The sequence below is a fragment of the Leptopilina heterotoma genome, unplaced genomic scaffold (assembly GCF_015476425.1).
Source record: "Leptopilina heterotoma isolate Lh14 unplaced genomic scaffold, ASM1547642v1 Lhet_180, whole genome shotgun sequence".
Classification (NCBI taxonomy): Eukaryota; Metazoa; Arthropoda; class Insecta; order Hymenoptera; family Figitidae; genus Leptopilina; species Leptopilina heterotoma.
Genome location: NW_025110897.1, coordinates 519394 through 532714, shown reverse-complemented (window position 1 = coordinate 532714; position 13321 = coordinate 519394).

The following is a 13321-nucleotide window of genomic DNA, read 5'->3' as shown; positions in this document are numbered from 1 at the left end:
AGATAGCGCAGCAGGCCAGCATTAAACGAGCTGCTCTACCAGTCGTGTATCTACCACTGACTTTCAGCGCAGCTCGTCCAACACTGGGTGAGCAGCGTTCCCAGTAGAGAGAGAAGCTCACCCATTTACAAGGCGATATGCCTTCTCTCTTTTAGGAAATCTTCTCTACGCGCGGAGAACGCAGCTCGCCCGAAAACTTTTCCGTGTAGAAAAAATAGAAATTGTGCAAATATTTTTTTTCTTTTTCTAAAACAAAATAATAATTTTGTGGTTAAAAAAAATAATGGAAAATGAATAAATTTTCTATTTCTTAATCACAGTTGTTTAATAATTTTCTAATTTTTTTAGAAGTAAAGAACAAAAATAAAAATAATTATAACATAATAATATAATATACAATCTATCTAAAGATAACATTTAACAAAAGACAACTTTAGAGTGTGAGGGACAGAATGTATGAAAGAATGAAAGAACATTCAAATTATTATAGTTAATTAATAATTTATAAATAATGAAAAATGTGAAATATATTGTTTTTAGACAACCAACATAACCAAAAAAATGCAACATTAGTTAATTATACATACTCAGGAAATAAAGTTTGTTATTATATTAATTAAAATTTGTACACTTTAGGTGAATTATTTCCCTTTTTAATAAAATTTTTACCCCTTTAAGTCATACATTTTTTATTTCATTGAAATCTATTGAAACTGGTTACTCGGGGGTTTTTGGGGTCGATGAATACGAATCTGGCATCAGATTTTCAAAATTCAAAATGGCGGATCCAATATGGCGGACGCGAAAATAAAAAATGAACAGAATTTGTTTGGAACTCGTTACTCGGGGGTTTTTGGGGTCGCTGAATACGAATCTGGCATCAGATTTTCAAAATTCAAAATGGCCGATCCAATATGGCGGACGCGAAAATAAATAAGAAATTGGACAAGTGCGAGTTGTACTCGCACTGCAATGGCGGGCTACGTACACAAATATTAAAACAATACTTGCAACATTTATCGGTAATTGGTAGAATTACAATAAACAATTAAAAAAATATATTAAAATCATTTGATAAAAAAGAATAACTAAAAAAATTAAAGTATTGTATATATCCAATATTGTAAACAATAATAAGAGCAGAGAAACTGTAATTTTGAAAATTTTGTTCCTCTGCTTATTATTGTTTACAATATTAGATATACAATACTTTAATTTTTTTTTAGTTATTTCTTCTTATCAAATGATTTTAATATATTTTTTTAATTGTTTATTTTAATTCTACTAATTACCGATAAATGTTGCAAGTATTGTTTTAATATTTGCGTACGGAACCCGCCATTGCAGTGCGAGTACAACTCGCACTTGTCCAATTTTTTTTTATTTTTAGTTAAGACATTAAAGTCAGAAAACAGTCTCTCTTTTATTCTCTTAAAATTTCACTCTTCCTTAAAATATTTAATGCCACGTGTTTAAACTAAAAAAAAATTAAAAAAATTTTTTTTTTGAAAAAAAAAATTTAAAAAAAATTAAAAAAAAAAAAAAATTTCTTAAATAAATTTTTTGTCGTCAGACTGTAATAATACACAAGGATACCAATTCCCAGCTCATTAGGTCAAATAATGTAAAAGTTAGGGAAAACAAAATTTTTTTTAAAAATTTTTTAGTTTTTCCTTGACAACGCTATGGCCATCATTACATATCAAGTTCTCTATATTTTTCCTGTAATATTCGAGTAAAAATACACCAGCATGCAAAATTTCAGCTCTCCATGTCGAATAGTTTAGAAGTTAAGGGGGGGGGGAATGGTCACCTTTTATGCATTTTTGACCAAAAATCTTGTTATTTCCTTGACAACGCTATGCCCATCACGTCCAATCACATTCGCTATATTTTTCCTGTAATATACGAGTTAAAATACATATCTGGACCAAATTTGAGCTCTTTAGGTCAAATAGTTTAGCCGCTAGGGGGGGGGCACGATTTGGCTACGGACAACAGAGTCTCACCAATAGGGTTCCGCCGATACACCGTAGGTGTACGGAACTCTAAAAATAAACATAATTTGCTTGGAACTCGTTACTCGGGGGTTTTTGGGGTTGCTGAATACGAATCTGGCATCAGATTTTCAAAATTCAAAATGGCGGATCCAATATGGCGGACAAACAAACAAATGACAAACGACAGACTTACACGAACGATTCTCTCCACAGGTAAGTACCGACTTTAATCAAACAAATGACAATCGACACAATTAACACAAACGATTTCCTCCACAGGTGAGTATCGGCTACAATCGGACAAATCACAATCAACAGACTTACACGAACGATTATCTCCACAGGTAAGTACCGACTTCAAACAAACAAATGACAAACGACAGACTTACACGAACGATTCTCTCCACAGGTAAGTACCGACTTTAATCAAACAAATAAAAATCGACACAATTAACACAAACGATTTCCTCTACAGGTGAGTATTGGCTACAATCGGACAAATCACAATCAACAGACTTACACGAACGATTATCTCCACAGGTAAGTACCGACTTCAAACAAACAAATGACAAACGACAGACTAACACGAACGAATCCCTCCAAAGGTAAGTATCAACTTCATTCAAACAAACGACATTCGAGAAACTATTACTAACGATTCTCTCAACAGGTTAAAATAGCTTTTACGTTGAAAGAAGGAATTTTGTTGAGTAGAAGCAGTATTATTGTATGTGTTTTTTTACATCACATCCTGCATTAAGTTTGACATTTTCAGTTACTTATCGGTTAGCAATTCTTTACTAATATCTACAGTTTGTTCAATCGGATTGTCAAAAATGGTACATTATATTCAGTATCAAAAAATTAATGCTTTTTTTTATAGACAGAAATACTATGACGAGGATTTTACGTTAAACGAGTTACCTGACTGTTGATTGTCAGGATTTATTCACTTTTGATTTTACTCTTTAATTTTATCCGAACGTTTTGAATCTTCTAAGTTTATTAATAAATTTATTAATACTCATGCCAGATTCGTATTCAGCGACCCCAAAAACCCCAAAAAAACGAGTTCTAAGCAAATTCTGTTCATTTTTTATTTTCGCGTCCGCCATATCGGATCCGCCATTTTCAATTTTGAAACTTTGATGCCAGATTCGTATTCAGCGACCCCAATAACCCCTGAGTAACCAGTTTCAAGCAAATTCAGTTTATTTTTAATTTTCGCGACCGCCATATTAGATCCACCATTTTGAATTTTGAAAATCTGATGCCACATTCGTATTCAGCGACCCCAAAAACCCCTGAGTAACCAGTTTCAAGCAAATTCAGTTTATTTTTAATTCTCGCGTCCGCCATATTGGATCCGCTATTTTGAATTTTGAAAATCTGATGCCAGATTCGTATTCAGAGACCCCAAAAACCCCTGAGTAACCAGTTTCAAGCAAATTCAGTTCATTTTTAATTTTCGCGTCCGCCATATTGGATCCGCCATTTTGAATTTTAAAAATCTGATGCTAGATTCGTATTCAGCGACACCAAAAACCCCCGAGTAACGAGTTTTATGAAAATAGGTTTGAAATTTCATCTGAAATACTTTTATTTTATAAAATATTACAAAAAATTGTTATTTCCTTTCTTAAAAACGAGGTGCGTAAGATCGACTAACTTCAAGTGTAGAACTTTTTCTTGATTGGCTATTTTTTCAAAATCCTTTATTCCTTTATTTTGATTGGATAAAATTCAAAATCCTTTATTTTGATTGGATATAATCGAGACGACATTACTTACTGATGTCAAAGCAGCTAACTTCAAGTGTAGAACTTTTTTCTCATTGGCTGATTTTTGGCTGATTTTATAATGAGTGTTCCTCATTGGCTGAATTTTATAATGATGGTGACCTCACACTTTTAAATTTTCGTTGTTCTCTTTTTTAAAATTAAAATTAAAATAAATTAATTAAAATTTATTTATTAACTAAAAGTTAACCAAAAGTAGTTTAAGATAAAAATAATTTTTATTTATGATTTGGTTTGTAATAAATGAAAAGTTTTTTAATAATAAAATATATTTAATTTTATGATTCATTTTCGACGCTACAAAATTGTTGCGCGAGCATCTTTTTTCCAAACAATTGTTTGTTAGCTACGTAACCTCACCTCAGTGTGAAACGCATAGTTTTTTTTGGTTGGTATGAAAAATTACAAAATATTACAAGTGTCAGCAACTGTCAGCCATTTGCAAAGTGTGACAAGTGTATCGTTTCGATAAGAAGTATTGGCTGTTATTTGCTGAGTGATTTTTTTCTGAAAGTGTTGATTGTGAATTTTGTGGTTTTGTTTTTTTGTACATTTGAAAAAAGTTGCAATTTTTTTGTACATTTGAAAAAAGTTAAAGTACATTGCATACGTTACGTACGTAAGTATTAAAATTAAAATACATGTAAATACAAATTAAATTTTTTGTTAATATTATTTGTATATATATTTATTAGGAAGAGTTTGTAAATATAATGTGTGAATTATTTGATTTATTAATTTAAAGGAATAAAGGACGTTTGCCTGTTATTTTGATTTCTAAATGTAGAATATTGATTTTTTAAATTCTGATGTTTGTACATAATTATATTATAGTGGTAATAATTATTATTTAGTATTGATTAATATTTGTTTTTTTAAATCTTAATTATTGATTTTTTAACATTTTGTTTTTTAACATTTTGGTAGTTAGTTATTATTTTGGAAAAAACTTTATGAATATTAAAGATGTACTAAAAATAACATGTGATTACGAGATACAAGATACTTGATAAACAGAGATTTAGTCTTTTTCTACGGAATAAGAATTACTTATAGGCATTAACCTGTCATTTTTAACTTGGAATAAGCATGACGTCAAAATTAGACAAAAAAATTGGAAAAATTTGAAATCAATTTTTTGTACTAAAAACTATTCTAGAACATATATAAAACATGATATGGTGTAGATTTTTCAAGAAAATTTAATAAAAATATATGTTTGAGTTTCAAAAATTATTTTTCTTTTAATAATATTTCAAATTTTTTGAATTTTTTTGTCCAACTTTGACGTCATGCTTACTCCAAGTTAAAAATTACAGGTTAATGCCTATAAGTAATTCTTATTCTGTAGAAAATGGTCTTTAAAATAAGCCTAAGATTATTAAAAAGCGTTCATTATTTTAGAAGTTATTCAAATTTTTGTAAAACATTGAAAATGACGATTTTTAAGAATATCTTCTACAAATTTTGGCCAAATGACTTCTGTAAGGTCTTATTCTTTTTAAAATTTTATCGTCTTTCAAAATATAAACTAAAAAAAATTTTACTTTTTATGAATTTTATGTTAAAAAACTTTTGTCATTCCTTTGAAAATGGGTGGACTGACAATTTCGGACGGTACTGTATGACTGTTGAATGTAATTGGGAGTGTCTTCTTAGGAATCGAGCTAGAGAAAAAAGATTCCAAAATGAAGAAAATAAAATTGTTGACAATAATTTATCATCGTTGAATTCAACCAGCAATGTTTGTAAAAAAAATTTTGTTGATAGTTGTTTAGAAGATTTGCCTTTAATTCCAGCAAATGATGTTAATAATATTTCTATTGATTCAAGCAATAGAATGAAAGATACAAGATTAATAATAACTGAGAAGCAAGGAGAAAAAAGAGCTATGGTTCATTTTCCTGAAGAAGAGGAAAAATATAAAATCATAAAACGTCAAAAAAAAGCTGCTTATCAAAAAAAATATCGACAAAAAAAGCGAGAAAATAATAAAATTGTTCCCTCTGAATCATTGGATTCTACTGAATTCATTAGTGCAGAGCAAAATTTAAATACGAGGCCCTAAAGCACATCTACAGCTTTATCATCAGCAGAAGAAAATATTTCTACTTCTAAAGTTAAAACGTCAATTCGTGACAGAAATGTTGCTTACAAGCGCACCTCTCGACAAAGTAAACATACTTCTGTTCAAAAACAAAATCAGTCTGATATTATTTCAAAGTCACATATAGAGATGGGTTATTGTAATGAAATGAACATAACACGTGATCATTCTTATGTAAAACTTTGTGAACATAAAGTTAACAGTGAATTATTTATAAAATCAAAAACTAATGATGATTGTAATGATTCAAGAAATGTTACAAAATATACTAATTTAAAAAATGAAAACCAAGTAAAAAAAAGATCAATAATACGTTCTTTAGAGGAAGAAGAACAACATCAAGTCATGAAACTTCAAAAGAAAGCTGCTTATCAAAGAAAGTTTCGACAAAAAAACAAGAGAATAATAGAATTCTTAACCTTTAATCACTTCAAACAAAGGACAGTATTATTACAGTGTCAAAATCAAATATAAATTCAGAAAAATCCTCTACAACTGTTACTACATCTTTGGCAAAAGATAATGTAACTGTTACAGCAAATTTAGCAAATACTAATATTTCCGGTCGTCAAAAAAATGTAGCTTATCAAAAAACTCATAGCCAAAAAAACGGGATTTTGCACAGAATCAAAATTTCTCTGACAGTATTTCAGTCTCGCATATAGAAGAACATTTTGCTGGTGCGATAAACATTTCATGTGAGCATTGTTATGCTAAACATTTCCAAGCAGAAAGAGTATCTAATAAAAAAAATTCATTTCATGATTGTTGTAAACATGGCGAAGTCATTCTTGAAGATCTACCTGCTCCTCCACTCATATTACAAAATTTATTTGATGGCACCCACGAATTATCTGGGCATTTTCTTCATAATATACGACCTTACAATAATTCATTTGGTTTTGCTTCTTTCAACGCTAACTTAGTTAATTTTAACAATAGACGACCAGGACCATATTGTTTCAAAATACATGGTCAGGTTTATTATCAAATGAATACATCTTTGTATGCAGAAAGGAACGATACTCCTTCATTTGGACAGTTATTTATTGTTGATCAAAACGAAGCTTCCGAAATTTGTTGTAAGAATAATGTTCAATTAAACCGAGATATTGTTGATGGAATTGAAACAGCCCTTCGGGATTGTAACCTATTTGCACAGTCCTAACGTATGATGCATGAAAAAATTAAAAAAACAATGACTGAAAATAATGCAGAAATTTAGCCTGAGATGCAATTATTATTTTCATTAAAGCCTGGGATGGATAGTAGACGTTATAATTTACAAAGTGTCAATGAAGTTGCAGCAATTTTTACTACAACTGCTGATGGTGATATTCCAGAATCATATGTTACCGTATATAATAAGAGTACAAAAAGTTTACAATATATAAGTTCTATGAATCCCAATGTTGAGCCATGGATATATCCTTTATTTTATCCACATGGAACAAGAGGTTGGGACAAAAATCTGACCTGCGCTAATACAAATAAACGTGTATCAAGAGCTGCATACATCAGGCATAGAATGGCTTCTAGGGACAACAATGAATTTTTAAAGGGTGGTAGATTATTTCAGCAATGGATTGTCGACAGTTATGTGAAAATTGAAAAAGATAGGAGAAATTTCTCTCGAAATAATCAAAAGAAACTTCGTGCAGATACTTACGAAGGTCTAATTGATCATTTACAAAGAAGAGCTAATGATTTAAACAATGAAGTTAGGAAAATTGTAATACTTCTATCATCTTTCACAGGTTCTCCGAGAAATATGTTACAGCATTACCAAGATGCAATGGCTATTGTGAGAAAATTTGGTAAACCTGATCTTTTTATTACGATGACGTGTAATCCAAACTGGCGTGAAATTAAGGAAAATTTATTACCTAACCAAACTGCCTTTGACAGACCAGATATTGTATCGCGTGTTTTTACCATAAAAAAAGATAAACTTATTAATACTATTGTAAAGGAACAAATATTTGGCGAAGTGATTGCTTATGTGTATGTCATTGAATATCAAAAACGTGGATTGCCGCATATGCATTTATTAGTGACTTTGAAACAAAATTATAAAATAACAACACCCGAGATTGTAGACAAATATATTTCGGCAGAAATTCCAAGTCAATCAGAAAATGTTATACTTCATGACATCGTTATGAAAAATATGATTCATGGCCCATGTGGAAATTGGTGTAAAGATAATGGGTCAAAATTCGTGAAGTGGGCAACTAATTTTCAGTTGGTCAATAAGTTTTCATAAAATTTGTGTTTTTCTGTTTGAAATAATAAATAAAAAATACAAGTTGAACAGTTTTGCAAAATTCGTTTTTTTGTTGTACATATTGTTAAACAAACTTTTTTGCATGAATTTAGAAAAGTTTTTAAAATTTTTATTATTTTATTTTATTATTTTTTTTATTATTTTTTTTTTTTTTTAAATTTTTTTTTAAAGTTTTTTTTTTTTGTTTTTTTTTTGTTTTTTTTTTTAAAATAAAGTAATAGGTAAAATTTAATGATTTTTGGTATGGTTATATAAAAATAACACGATTTTTGATTAACATTTTTCATTTTAAAATTTAACGTAATTTGATAAAATTATAAACAATTTATTTAAACAAATGAAAATAAATGCAACTTCTCGATCTGTTATTTTATTTTTCAAAATTGAATATTGTTCCTTATTTAATGCCCAAGTATTACCAAAAAGAAAAAATTGGTATTTAACATTTGTTCAAAAGAAATAAATAATTATGTTAATAATAATAAGCATTAAAAAATCATAAAATCTTAAAAATATTTTTTTTAGCTTCATTAATTAACAAAATTAATTAAAAAAACCTATTTAAATAATGTTTGAGTGTTTCTGATGTATGAAAAAAGTATAACAATTTATTAAATTGTTTAAACAATTAATTGTTGTAATTTTTTTAAATCTGCACTTAGGGCTAAAAATTTCTAGTTTTTTCTCAATAATTGTGCAATTTGTCAAGAGTAAAACATCTGGTAATAATAAAAAATAAAGAATAAATTAATTAAACATTGTTTAAACAATTAATTGTTATTTTTCTCATAAAGTGTACTTAGAGCTAGAAATATCTAGTTTTTTCTAAATTCAATCAACTAAAAAAATTAAATTTAAAAAAATAATAAAATAAATGTTAATAAATTGTTTAAACAATGGTTAAATAATAAATTTTTAGTTTTTCTATTACACTTAAGTGTTTAAGTTATATAAAAAATGTCACAATTAAGAAAAAACTAGGAATTTATAGTTTTAAGTACAGTAAATTGAAAAATTAATAGAATAAATTGTTTAAACAATGTTTAAATATTTAATATTTTGCTTTTCTTTGATACTTAAATGTGGTAGTTACAAGAAAATGCACAATACAGAAAAAACTAGAAATTTCTAATCCCAAGTACACTTTATGAGAAAAATAACAATTAATTGTTTAAACAATGTTTAATTAATTTATTCTTTATTTTTTATCATTACCAGATGTTTTACTCTTGAACAAATTGCACAATTATTGAGAAAAAACTAGACATTTTTAGCCCTAAGTGCAGATTTAAAAAAATTACAACAATTAATTGTTTAAACAATTTAATAAATTGTTCTGCGAACTGTCAAAAATATTTTACATGACATTTTTCGTAGTACATGTTTAGCATTAGGCCTTATTGAAGATGATGGAGAATGGGAACGTGCTTTGACAGAAGGAGAAGTATGGATGATGCCACAACAATTAAGACGTTTATTTGTGCGTATTTTAATTTATTGCCATCCAGTTCATCCAAACGAACTTTGGGAAAAGTTTAAAGAGGCTATGTCTGAAGATTATCAGAAAAATTATCCATCTAATGAAGCTCATAAAAGAGCATATAATGATATAATTAACTTTTTGTTGCATGAAGGATCAAATATTAGCAATTTTCCTGAAATGATACAGTTAAATGAAATAAGTATTGAAACAAAATCAAGCGAACAACGAAATGTCATTGCAACAACATAAAGAGATTGGTGAAATGCAATATGTGAAACTGAATTCCAAACAGAAGGATATTATTGATGAAGTATTAAATGTAGTTATTCAAGATAAAAGAATACCATCTTCTTCATGTTATTACATTGATGGACCAGGTGGATCCGGAAAAACTTTTGTTTATACAACTTTATACCATTTGTTAAGAAGTAAAGGAAAATGTGTTTGTACTATGGCATTTACAGGCATTGCCGCAATATTACTTCCCCGTGGTAAAACTGTACATAAAACATTTGGGATGCCTGTTCCATTGTTCTATGATTCTACATCAAATATTAAAAGTCAATCTAAGGAAGCTACATTTTTGAAAGAGGTTGATGTCTTTATTTGGGATGAAGCTCCAATGGCGCCAAGATATGCTATGGAATTAATTGATAGAACATTACGCGATTTTATGAATGTTGATATGCCATTTGGTGGAAAAACTATGCTTTTGGGTGGTTATTTTAGACAATTATTGCCTGTTAAAGTTAATGCTACTAGAAGCAAATTAGTTAATTTATCTATTAAATCTAGCACATTATGGAGTCATTTTAAGGTGATATCATTAACAGAAAATATGAGAACTTTACCTGGTGAAAAAGAATTTCCAGAATATTTATTATCAGTTGGAAATGGTACTTTAAATGATAATGATAATAATATACTAGCACCAGAGCAATGTGTAGAAAATGGTGATATTCATAAAATATTTGGAGAATTAATTATCAATAATAAATACGATGATTTAGCAAAAGTATCAATATTGTCTGCTCGAAATGTTGATGTTGATGAAATTAACAACAAGGTACTCGAACTGTTTGATAATAAAAGTGAGCGAATTTATACAAGTGTTGATAGTACCGAAAATTGTGATAATGGAAGTATAAATGATGCTATTTTACCAGAGTATTTGAATACTTTAAATCCATCAAATTTCCCGCCTTATGAATTACGATTAAGAGCCAATTGTATTGTCATGCTACTTCGAAATCTTAGTATTAATGAAGGTTTATGTAATGGAACGCGAATGCAGGTATTAGAACTATCAAACAATCTGCTACGTTGTCGTATTTTAACAGGTGATAAGGTTGGAGATATTGTATTTATAAATCGTATTACGCTGTATTGTGAGGATATTTATCCTTTTACTTTCAAACGACGGCAATTTCCTATAAAATTAGCATTCGCAATAACAATAAATAAAAGCCAAGGACAAACTTTTGACAAGATTGGTGTAGACCTTCGTAAAAATGTATTTAATCATGGGCAAGTATATGTTGCATTTTCACGAGTTAAATCTTGGGAATCATTAATTATATATTTAGGAAATCAAAGACCTAATTTACTAATCAAGAATTATGTTTACACTGAATTATTGAAATAAAAGTAAATATTTTTTCTATAAAAATGTCTGAGTCGTTATATATTTTTTTTCTTCAAAAAGGAGTGTGTCTCAGTATGGCTGTCTTTACGCGTAAGACTTTCTTCGACGCTTCTTATTGGTAAATTATGTCATTTTTTTGTAATAAGATTCACACGTAAGATTTCTTTACACGTTTCTTTCTTATCAATTGGTCAAAGACGTTTTAATTTCCTAATTTCAAATAATAGTTCAAACTTCAGATAATTAAGACACTTATTTGTACGTATTTTAATGTACTGCCATCCAGTTCATCCAAATGAACTTTGAAAAAAGTTTAAAGATAATATTTCTCAAGATTATTAACGAAATTTTGCATCCCATGAATCTTATAGAAAAGCATATATTGAAATAAATTATTTTCTTCGAAATGACGGAGTACTTACATTTTTTGTATAATATTTACAGAAACCACACTTATATTTCTTTTTTATAGCAAAAGTAGGAACGATTTTAAGAAACAAAAGTAAATTTTTAATTTAATATCCTCTTTTTATGGCTTTCTTTGACAGTAGAGATGTTTTTTTGCTAGCTAAGTGAAAAATAGTTAAAAATTGTTTATTTAGTAACGTTTTTCTTTCATCACTATTTTTTAAAATATAAATTTACTATGGAAGATTTTAAATGTTACAAAATTTAATTAACAAATAGATTACTTTGATTATAAAAAGGTTTTCTATAACTTCATTGTACAAAACTTTTTATAAAATGTGCCATTCTTGAAATATACGCTTTTCTTTGAGCAAAGAAAAGTGTTTTTTTTATCAAAACCATAAACTTTAGAAATGATACATTTAGAAACAGATAAAAACAGAACTAGAATTGTAAAGGTATAAAAATTTTTTTTACGCACAACATAGGCTATTATTTTATTAAATTGAATAATATTTAAAAATTCCTATTATCAGAAACTGTCACTCAAATTGATACCTTAACAAACAAAAGACTGTAATTTAAAGAATAAAAATGCAAAAGAAAAAACGCGCGCGCGGCAGCGCGCGATCGTTCTCGTATTATTAAAAATTAAAAAAAAAATTTCAAAAAAGTAATTGTAAATATAGTTTAGGATCTAATTTGTAAAGAAAAAAAATTATTATCTCAAAAATTAGTAAGGGTAAGTAGAAAATGAATTTTTTCTGAAAAAGAAGCATTTTTTTTGTTATTTATTTGTTTATAATATTTTTATTATTAACAAATTGTGAATCAACAGTTTCCTTAGACTTGTTTAGGTATGAGGAACATGCCTGGAAAAAAACCCTAAATTTATTAATAAGTATGCTATGGAAATACTGAAAACTGAGAAGGAAAAGGTGGGTCGCTGAGCGACCCACTGTGACGCAAAGGGTTAATTATTATAATAATAGTAAATGTTGTTTACCTTGTTCAGGAAGACACGAAAAACTGCGAAAAACAGATTCACCGGCGTAAACACATACACATGTACTTATTTTCGATTGAATGTCAGGAATAATGGAATTCGAACTTAAATACTGCGCGCGCATTGCATCGACATTGCGTTTCGTTACTGTCGACACCAACCATGAAAAAGAAAGTTGTTGTAGAAGCAGCTTAATAGTTGATTACATCCAATGGAAAAACAAGTTCGCCCTGAATGGACAAATATCACACAGCCAATGACAAACGTTCACATTCTTATAAATCTTATTCATGCGCGTTAGAAGTTTAGATTTAACCTACACCTCTCCTTCAACCAACCAATTTTTTGTTGTTTTCCCTTTTCCTAAAATTCTTAGCTTTTTGTTCCTTTTCCTTTTTGTGTTTATGTAATATTTTTCATTGTTTATTAGTTTTTCGTGTATTTACTTTTATAAATTTCATTTCCAAAAAATTTCATAGTTTTATGAAAATAAATTAGTTTTATCAGTCTTTGGATTATCAGCTTTTTATTGAAAATTATGTGAATTGTGTTAGTTATTTTTTACCAAAATGTACCAAGAAGAAGG